This window comes from Phascolarctos cinereus, unplaced genomic scaffold (genome assembly GCF_003287225.1).
Source record: "Phascolarctos cinereus isolate Bilbo 61053 unplaced genomic scaffold, phaCin_HiC Scaffold_1;HRSCAF=81, whole genome shotgun sequence".
Taxonomy (NCBI): Eukaryota; Metazoa; Chordata; class Mammalia; order Diprotodontia; family Phascolarctidae; genus Phascolarctos; species Phascolarctos cinereus.
The window spans coordinates 281552040-281562593 of NW_027555514.1; positions in this window are offsets into that span (position 1 = coordinate 281552040).

The window sequence follows — 10554 nt, forward strand, 5'->3', positions numbered from 1 at the left end:
CTAACAATCCAGGCTCAGCCCAAAGGGAACAGGGAGCCTTCTCACATCAGAGAATCATGGATCTAGAGCTCGAGAGGACCGTCAAGTCTAACCCCCTCGGTGTACAACTGACAGACTGGAACCTGAGAAAAGTTCAGAGATTTGCTGAGGACAACGAAGCTAGTGAACATCTGAGGCGAGATTCAAACTCAAGTCTTCTCTCCTCCTTCTCTCCTCCAAACATTGTGCTACATTCAGTGGTTTCTTGGTTTTTTGCTAAGCAATGGGGTTAAGTGACTTGACCAGGGTCACACAGCTAGTAAGTGTCATGTGTCTAAGGCTGGATTTGAACTCAGGTCCTCCTACTCCAAGGCCGGAGCTCTTTCCACTGCACCACCTACCTGACCCCTGTGCTACATTCATTGTACCCCCTAGTTACAAAGTAGTGGACACCCCTTCACTGGAGGTCTTCAGGCAGAGGCTGGAGGCCTGCTTTTCACGATGTTGATGAGGGTATTCTGACTGTTAGACAAGCAGTTTTCAAGATGACTTCCAGGTTAGACTAGAAAAGGAGATCTCATGATACAGAGGAAATGGCATCTGATTTGAAGTCAGGAAGACCTGGCTTCGAATTCCACTTGTGACCCTAGCTGTGTGATCCCAGAAAAAGTATGCAACTTCTCCGTGCCTCAGTTTCCTCATCTGTAAAATGAGGGAGTTGGACTCTACAACTTTGAATCTCCCTTTCAGCTCTGAATCTATGATCCTGTATATGTTCCTGTGACCTTTTAGCGTGAGAAAAGGTAAGTAAACTCATCTCATCAGCTATATCTGCACAGACCCAGACCCGTTTTACATACCTTCCCACTATCCACCGGGACACCAGGACACCAGGGTGGGCGTGCAGCCCTTGAGGGCAGGGGCTGTCTTTTGCCTTTCTTTATATCCCCAGCACCTAGCACCTGGCACACAGTAGGTGCTTAATAGGCTTATTGCTTATTGACTGATTGAAGGACCGATCGTGGTGGAATGGATAGAGCCCTAGCTTGGCAGTCAGGAAGACCTGGGTTCAAATCCTACCTCAGATGCCTACCAGGAGCAAAACACTAATTTCTCTCTGTCCAGCAGATTCCTCTTGTGTAAAATGAAGATTTCCCCCACCCCCAACCCTAAATAAAATAAAATGAAGACTTCCACATGAGCAAATCTAGAATCTCACCCTCACCCAATCCCACCCACCCACCCACCCACCCCACATGGTGGGGAGGTATGCGGGAAGTGAAGGCGAGTAGGGGTCACCCTCTGCCTCAATCCGTGGTAAGTCCTATTTCTTTGGAAAGCTCTTCTACCTTCCCAGTCACCCAGACTCACAATCTCAGAGTCATCCTTTGCTTTTTCCTGTTCTTTCCATATTTAATCAACTACCAGCTTTCCAGCATTATCTCCACAACAAGTCTCCAATCTGTCCTCTTCTCGGGCAAATTTTCTCCTCTCTAGACCTCAGTTTCCTCATCTGTAAAATGAAGGCTCAGACCTCTCAGGTCTTCCTTCAGCTCTAAATCAACAATCCCAAGTCCCTCAGTCTAGTATGGGTGGGGGGACAGCTGGACAGGCAATTTGCCCCAAGGATCCTGAAGCTCAGAAGAGACAAAGAAAGAGCTTGATTATGGTTCCGGGGCTTACAGGAGTTTCAACCCAGACACTACCTTGGGAAGCCCCTACAATCCTTGGGGGCTGGGTCCTAGTTTCCTCCCATAGGCCACACAAAGGGAGGAAGGAAGGGTGTGTGTGTGTGTGTGTGTGTTGTGTGTGTGTGTGTGTGTGCTATCCCAGGTACTAGGGAGGTGGAGGCAAAATAATAAGAGGGAGGGGGAGGCATAATGACTGGGATAGCCAAGCATTTCACAAATACCTCTCAATGACTCATAGCTGCCAGAGGTGCTACTTTGGGGCTTACCATGCCCAGCTTGAGTTTCAAAAGCAATAGGGATCTGCTGAACAAAGGCATGAGAGGGAGTCATGATGGTTAGAACACTAGACCTGACGTCAAGAAGACGGGTTCAAATCTTGCCTCAGCGTTCAGAGACTTCTAGGACCTAGCTGAGTCCACTCATGGCAGCAGTGGGCAAAAGGAACCCAATCCCAGGAGTCAATGGGTACAGAGCAAGGATATATATCTCATGAAACTTCCTTCCTGTCTGCTTTATGAAGAGTGGTCCTGTGTGTGTGTGTGTGTGTGTGTGTGTGTGTGTGTGTGTGTGTGTGTGTGTATGTGTGTGTATTCCTCTGATAAAATGTGAGCTCACTGAGTACAGGGACTATTTACTCTTGTCTTCCTTTCTCCAGTGCCTGACACATAGTAGGGAGTTGAATTTTAACTGACCTTTTAGTATGTGGGCCACGGGATACTTGTGGATACCAGAATCATAGATGAGCTGGAAGACACGGCAGAGACCATGTGGTCCAACTCCCCCATTTTATACTTGAAGAAACTGAGACAAACAAAGGTAAAGTCACTTGCCCAGAGTCATGTTGCCATAAGTGTCTGAGAGGCAGAATTTCAACCATGGTCTTGGCTTCAAGTCCAGTGTTCTAACCACGGTGATTCCCGTGTCTGCCTGTTTTTGTGTCTTCACATGTCCACGTTTGGGTGTACATAAAAAGATAAGAAAAAGAGATTGAAGGAATGAGCACCAGCAACAAAAGAAGCAAGATTACCCCTTTTTGCAGATGATTCGATGGTTTATGTAGAGAACCCTAGAGACTCAACAAAAAATTTAACTGAAACAATTAATAACTTCAGCAAAGTCGCAAGATTGGAAATAAAACTACATAAATCATCAGCATTGCTATATAATCCCAATAAAAACCAGCAAGAGACAGAGAGAGAGAGAAATACCATTGAAAATAACTACCGAATATATGAAAAAGATATATAAGTACAACTACAACCCCCTGCTTACAGAAATAAAGACAGACCTAAATAATTGGAGAAATGTTAACTGCTCACAGGCAGGCTGAATCAATGTATTTATTCAGTGCCATACCCATCAAACTACCAAAGGATAACTTTAAAAAATTAGGGGAAAAAAAAGTAATAACAGAATTCATCTGGAAGAACAAAGGGTCAAGAATCTCAAGGAACGTAAGAGGAACAAATGGGATGGAAGGGGGCCTGGGTTGAGTACCGGAATCTCAAACTGTACTACAAAGCATTAGCACTCAAAAGAATTTGGCATTGGTTTCAAAAGTGGAGCTGGCAATCAGTGGAACAGATTAGATATACAATCTGCAGAAGCAAACAAACCTTGTAACCCAGGGTTCGGTAAACTCAAAGAACCCAGAGCTATTGGGATAAAGAATCCCCATTTGCTTTTTTAAAAAACTGCTAGGAGAATTGGACAGTATGTGGAAGAATTACGTTTCAACCAACCACTCACACCTTAGATGATAAGCTCCAGATCAATGCAGACCTCAATAAAAAGGGCCATGTCATAAATAAATCAGAGAAACAAGGAAGGAAGTCCTCTCTGATCTCTAAATAGGTTTGAGACCAACCAGGTATTAAAGGATCATGAAATGAAAAGTTTGGATTACACACAATTTTAAAAGCTTTTGTACAAACAAATCTAATATTGTCTCTCTTAGCTCAAGGCATTTTCTCTAGCTGTTCCCCACACCTGGAAGCTTGCTCTTCTCACTCTCCCCTCTCATCTCCATCTATTGGCTTCCGTGGCTTCAGTTCAAACTCAAGCCTCATCCTCTTCAGGAAGCTTCTCCCAAGCCCTCTTAATTCTAGAGCCTTCCCTCTGCTAATATTCCCCATTTTTCCTGCATGTGACTTATTTCTACATACTTCTTTGCTCCTTGTCTCCCCTGTTAGTGAGCCCCTTGAGGGGAGGGACTCTGCCTTTTGCCTCATTTTGTATCCCTACTGCTTAGCATAATGCCTGGCAGGTCTAGGCAATTCATAAATATTTATTGACAGTGCAGCTACGCTTAAAAGGGAAAGAATTCACTTAGGGGAAAAAAAAATCTTTGCAACAAATTTCTCTGATAAAGATCTCACTTCCAAGATACATAAAGAACTGATTCAAATGCATAAAAATAAAAGCCATTCCTGATTCATAAATAATCTAAGGATATGAACAGGAAATTCTGAAGGGAGGGAACAGAGGCTATCTATAGCTATATTTAAAAAAATGCTCCAAATCTCTAATAATGAGAGAAAAGCAAATTAAAGGAATTCTGAGGTTCCATCTCACATCCACTAAAGATGACAAAAATCCCAAATGACAAGTTTTGGAGGAGCTTAGGGAGGGAGGGAGGGAGGGAGGGAGGAAAGAAGGAAAACATACATTGTCTGGTGCAGAGTTTGTGAGCTGTGAATAGGTCCAGTCATTCTGAAAAGGAATTGGAAATTATGTACAGAAAGTTTCTGAACAGTGCATACTCTTTGATCCGGGCATATCAGTGCTAGACCTGTACCCCAAAGAGATCCGAGAAAGCAGAAAAAGTTCTCTAGGTACAGGCTTATCTATAGCAGCTTTTTTTGTGGCAGCAAAAACTGGAACACACAAGAGTACCCGGCAATTGGGGAATGGCTGAGCACATTGTGAGGGTATCTAAATTCTACTGAGATATAAAGAATGACAAAATGGATGGTTTCTGAGAAACCTGGGAGGACTTGTATGAACTGATGAAAAGTGAAATGAGCAGAACCAGAAGAATTTATACTGTAAAATCAATATAAAAAACCAAGCCATTTTGAAAGATTTAAGAACTCTGATCAACTAAATGATCAATCATGATTTCAAAGGACTGACAAAGAAAAGTGCTCATCACCTCACGGCAGAGAAAGTATGGAGTAATGTGCAGAGTAAGAAAAGCATTTGGGGTTAGGACCAATGTGGAAATGTTTTGCTTCACTGTGCTTATGGGGTTTTGTAGTTCTTCCTCCCTCCCTCCTAACTGCCTTCTTCCCTTCCTCCCTCCCTCTCTTCCTTCTTTCTTTCTTTCCTTTCTTCTTTCTTTCCTTCCTCTTTTCCTTCCTCCCTCCCTCTTTCCTTTCTTCCCTCTCTTCTTCAGTCCTTTCATTTTTTCTTTCTTTCCTCCCTTCCTCCCCACCTCTTTCCTTTCTTCCTCAGTTCCTTTCTTCCTCAGTTTTTTCCTTCCTTCCTTGCTTACCTTCTTCCTTTTTTTTCCAGTCAGTGGAGGGCTGTGGAAGGGAGGGAAAAAATACTTGATAATTGAAAGATTTTTAACATTTTAAAACAATTTCAGAGAAAACTGGGAAGATTTGTATAAAGTGATGCAGAAGCAAATAAACAGAACCAAGAGAACTATTTATATAACAATATTATAAAGACAAATGGCTGGAAGATTTAACAACCCTGGGCAATGTAATGATCAACTCTGCTCCAAAGGACCAAAGATGAAGCCCGCTGCCCAACCTCTGGACAGAGGCAGGATGGACTAGAGCACTAAAATCAGACCTGCATTTCCAGACACAGCCAAAATCAGAATTTGTTTGGCTCAACTATGCATATTTGTTACAGAGATTTTCCTTTTTTTTTTTTCAATGGGAGGAGGTAGATGGGGGAGAGAGAGAAGGATTAGCCATAGGGTTGGGGGGGGGGAGAAAGAAAAGACAGAGGAAAGAGAGAGGAGAGAGAAGAAAGAAACATACAGAGAGATGGAGGAAGAGAAGAGAGAGACAGAGGGAGTGAGAGACACAGAGAGAGAGGAATACAAAGTAAGGGGGGAGAGAGAGAGAGAGAGAGAGAGAGAGAGAGAGAGAGAGAGAGAGAGGAGGAGAAGAAGAAGAAGAAGAAGAAGAAGAAGAAGAAGAAGAAGAAGAAGAAGAAGAAGAAAGAAAGAAAGAAAGAAAGAAAGAAAGAAAGAAGAAGAGAGGAGAGAGGGAGCATTTTTAATGCTCTGAAGAGAACAGAAGGAAGGTCAGAAAGAAACACATACAACAGCTTTGACGCGTACTTAAAAGGAAAAGTGAGCTACGCATAACAAAGATTCTGTTTCATACCCAATTTCCTTTTTTGTTGTACTTTATATATGGAGATGTTCACTCGTCTGTTATGTTCAAGTTTTTTTTAATTCAAAAACAATTCTTGTCTTCAAGCAGCTTACATTCTAGTGAGGATGCTGTCTTCTTTGGTTTATTTATTTACACTTATGTAAATAAAAGCATGTGTTTGAGACGCCTACAGGGAAACGGAAGGTGACCTCATAAAAGAAGGCACTAGAAGCTGCGGGGAGGGAAAAGGGGCGCAGGGAGAGGCCCCAGCAGAAGTTGTTTCTAAGCTGTCATGAAGGAAAGAGGCACCACGCCTGGTGTCCAAGTATGTGCTGTACCCCCAAGCTGCATTAGCATGGATCCCTTTGTACGTACACACCTCCCAGAGCCCCAGCTTAAGAGTCCTGTCTTATGGGTTCATGTCCCAGTCCTGCCCTTAAATCACGATAGATACTTAATCAAATCCTTTCCCCTCTCTGGCCCCTGTCTGTAAAATTTGAGTTTTGACAAGAGGATCACAAAGGTGGCTCCTGGCTCTGATGTTCTAGGATTTGGTAACTCCAGTCTTACAAAAAAGTTCGGAAAAACCAGTTTGACCACCAGCCAGCCCTTGCTCAGCCAGCCCTGCTGGCCTCCTGGCCCTTTATTTAGTCAACCGGCATTTCCTGAGCACCCACAGGTCCCACGCTAATTGGCATTAAGAGGACTGCAGGCCTGTGTGGGTGGAGTCTGTGGGACACCAGGAACAGGGATGGATTTAAATTCATAGACTAGAATTTCAGGGTTGCAGGGAAATCCCCACGTGATCCAGAAAAAGACTCCCTTCAGACCTCGCCTGAGGCTTGTGATGCCAATGAGCCAAAAGGAGAGTTTGGGATTGGAATGAAGCTGCATAGAAAGAATGAGCTGTGGGGACTGCCCTTAGAACAGGGAATGCCAGGGCTGGGAGGGAGCTTAGAACAGGGAATGGCAGGGCTGGGAGGGCCTTAGAACAGCACTTAGATAGCTTGGTATATTATAAAACTCAGACACATAGACATTAAAAGACAACGAGGTAAAGATGGAATGATATGTAGCCCCAGAGGCGCTAAGCAGCCACTGAAGTTCGTGGAATTGGGGAGGGGCGTGGTCAGCTTGTGCTTTAGGAAAGTCACTGTGACAGCCCCGTGATGGATGGATTATTGTGGGAAGAGCCTTGAGGGAGGAGGGCAAAGTAGATGAGGAGGATGCCATAGTCCAGGCGAGAGGCAATGAGCACCTAGACCATGGTGGTGGCTGCTAGTGAAGGAGAGAGGACTGCAGAGAGAGAGGACAGACAAGACCTGAAGATCAATGGGGGAGGAGGAGGACAGTCAAGGGTGACACTGAAGCTGCCAACCTGGGGAGACCAGAAGGGTGGTGCTGAGGTTTCCTCAACAGCCACAGGGAATCTGGGAAGAAAGGTGATGTAATGATATCCCAATCCACATCTCAACCCATCCAAGTCTGCTCTTCCAGAGTGACTCACTCTGTCCCACCCCAAACAAAGGGGGTGGAAAGGCATAGACAGGGCTCTGACTCAAGAGGTGATCTGGGTTGGCAGGGGGTGGAGCCAAATTTTCCCAGGGGCACCTGCAGTTGCTATAAATAACCATTAATTCAGGGGCCATCATTGGACTCAGAAAGGGGATGGGGAGGTAGGATGAGCTTGCACAGCACAGGGAGGGAGGGGAGTGGTAGAGTGTTGGGAATTGAGAGTAGGTGTGATTATCCTGGAGACAAAATGGCAGAATGGGATGCAATCTCTCTTCTAACCTTCTGATTATTGATCACCCCCAGCCTCAAGCTTCAGCCCCCACTTTGGAGACCCCTGCTTTAGAACAAGGAAGCTCAGAACAGACAGGGCCCTTCGAACAGGGAATGTCAAGGCTGGGAGGGACTTTCAAACACAGAATGTCAAAGTTGGGAGGGGCCTCAGAAAGAGAGACAGATGTGTCTACCAGAGTTAGGGGGATGGGAAAAGCATAACAACTCTCCTCTGAAAATGGCCTCTGGGAATCCTTGCTCCTTGGGGGGAAAAAAACCTAATTATGAAGTGAGGTGGAGCACTAGAGTTCCCCAGAGGTGGAAGGATATAACTCAGAAGTTATAATGCCATATCTTTTAAATTCTAATTTCAATGAGTCACCAATAAATGATTTTTCATCTATGGTGCCAGGGTGTTTTCCTTTTGGGTTGTGTGGTGGTTGGGAAGTAAAGGAGATAAGAATCATAATAAGAAATGAAAATACTCACTAACTGTGAGAAATCTATGAAATATTATATAATAATGTTTTGCATTTTAATTTCTGGACTGAGCAACGGGGGCTGAGGGACTTGGAGGCAAGATTCCAGCCGGACACTGGACCTCTCACCCTCCTTGTCTTTCTTTGTCTGCAGCCCATATTGGAAGCAGTTGAATCAGCACCAAGGAAAACTTAGTCTAGGGGGCTGCACAGCAACCTCCCCGGAGGAGGCGGGTCGGGAAGGGGTGCCCAATTTCTCTAAGCAAAGAATCAAAGTCAAGTTCACTGGCTTATTGCTCTACTCTACTCTCTTTCCTGTTTGGCAATCAGGTGCTCTCCAGGGCTGACATATCTCTCCTGGCTATCACTGACTGTGGCTCAGCACGTATATATTAGCCAGCTCTTTCCTTCCTGAAAGTGGAGCTCACATAGACCAAGGGTTCTTAACCTGGAGGGTCTCTGGACTTGTTAGGTTTTTTTAATAGTTTGATTATCGTATTAATCAAAGCAATTGGTTCCCTTGGCAATCCTCTTACGGATTTTAATTGATGCCTTTAGAAGCATGATTTTAAGAAGTCTCTACACTCGACTAGACTAGCTAAGGGGTCCATGACACAGAAAAAGACAAGAATCTCAAATGTAAAAAGACCATGGGTTTACTGAGACAAACTCCTCAGAGGCAGCTAGACACCTACCGACTGTCTCTCTACTCATCTTAGATACCAAGTCCTTATTAGACATTTCTGTTCTGGGTTTCCAGTTCAAAGACATTCTTCCTACCCAAGAAGACAGAAGCCAAATAAGGGTCTTCCCCTGTCTTCCCTGTCATCTGTTATCTTCACTGAGCTGACCCCAGCTGGGGGTCTTATCTCTTCTTTCCCCCCAAAATAGGGAGTTTTAAACCAATTTTGTTGTATCCTCAGGCTCAGTTCATTCTGTGCTTTAACCCTCCAGATATTATTCTTCCCCCCAGCCCCAACTCAATAGTATTTTATTTTTTCCAATTACATGTAAAGACAGTTTTCGATATTCACTTTTATAAGATTTTGAGTTCCAAATTTTTTTCTCCCTTCCTCCTTCCCTCCCTTTCTTCCCCCTCCCCAAGACAGCGTGTAATCCAATGTAGGCTAATAAGTACAATCCTATTAAACATGTCTCCACATTAGTCATGTTGTGAAAGAAGAATCAGAACAAAAGGGAAAAACTACAAGAAAGGAAAGAGAAAATAGTGTGCTTCGATCTGCATTCAGACCCTATTGTTCTCTCTCGGGATGTGGATAGTATTTTCCATCATGAGTCTTTTGGAATTGTCTTAGATCATTGTATTGCTGAGAACTAAGTCTATCAAAATGGATCATCACAAAATGTGGCTGTTGCTGAGTACAACATTCTCCTGGTTCTGCTCACTTCACCCAGCATCAGTCCATACAAGTCTTTCCAGGTTTTTCTGAGGTCAGCCTGTTCATCATCTCTTATAGAACAATAGTATTCCATCACATTCCTATACCACAGCTTGTTCAGCTATTCCCCAATTGACGGGCACCCCTTCAGTTTTCAATTTTTTGCCACCACAAAAAGAGCTGCTATATTTTTGGATATGTGGGTCCTTTCTCCTTTGATCAAAGGGTTTTATGGCCCTTTGAGTATAGTTCCAAATTACTCTCTAGAACGGTTGGATTAGTTGATAACTCCACCAACAATGCATTAGTGTTCCAATTTTCCTACATTTCTCCAACATTTATCATTTTCCTTTTCTGTCACATTAGCCAATCTGATAGATGTGAGGTGATACCTCAGAGTTGTTTTAACGTGTATTTCTGTAATGAATAGTGATTTAGAGCATTTTTTCATATGACTATAGATAGCTTCAGTTTCATCACCTGATATTATTCTTAAAGGACTATGCTTGGCATATAGTAGGTGCTTCATAAATGTGTGTTGACTGTTTTTATGTGCCTGTTGACTCTCCTCAATAGAATGTAAGCCCCTTGAGGTAGGTATGGATTCACTGTGTGTGTGTGTGTGTGTGTGTGTGTGTGTGTGTGTGTGTATGTATTAGCATGCAGTAGGCACTTAATAAATCCATCTTGTTGGATTGATCATCTGTTACCTCCTCTTGCTTCCATCTTTTTAAAAATTGAAGTCATTCGATGTGCGTCTGTTGGTTCCTTTAGCTTCTCTTTTTCTGCATCATTTGTCTTTGGGTCTTCAGAATTCCACTCTTGAAAGCTTTCCATACCTCCTGAACTGACTTCCCCTGTAGAGTCTGAGTGCAGGGGT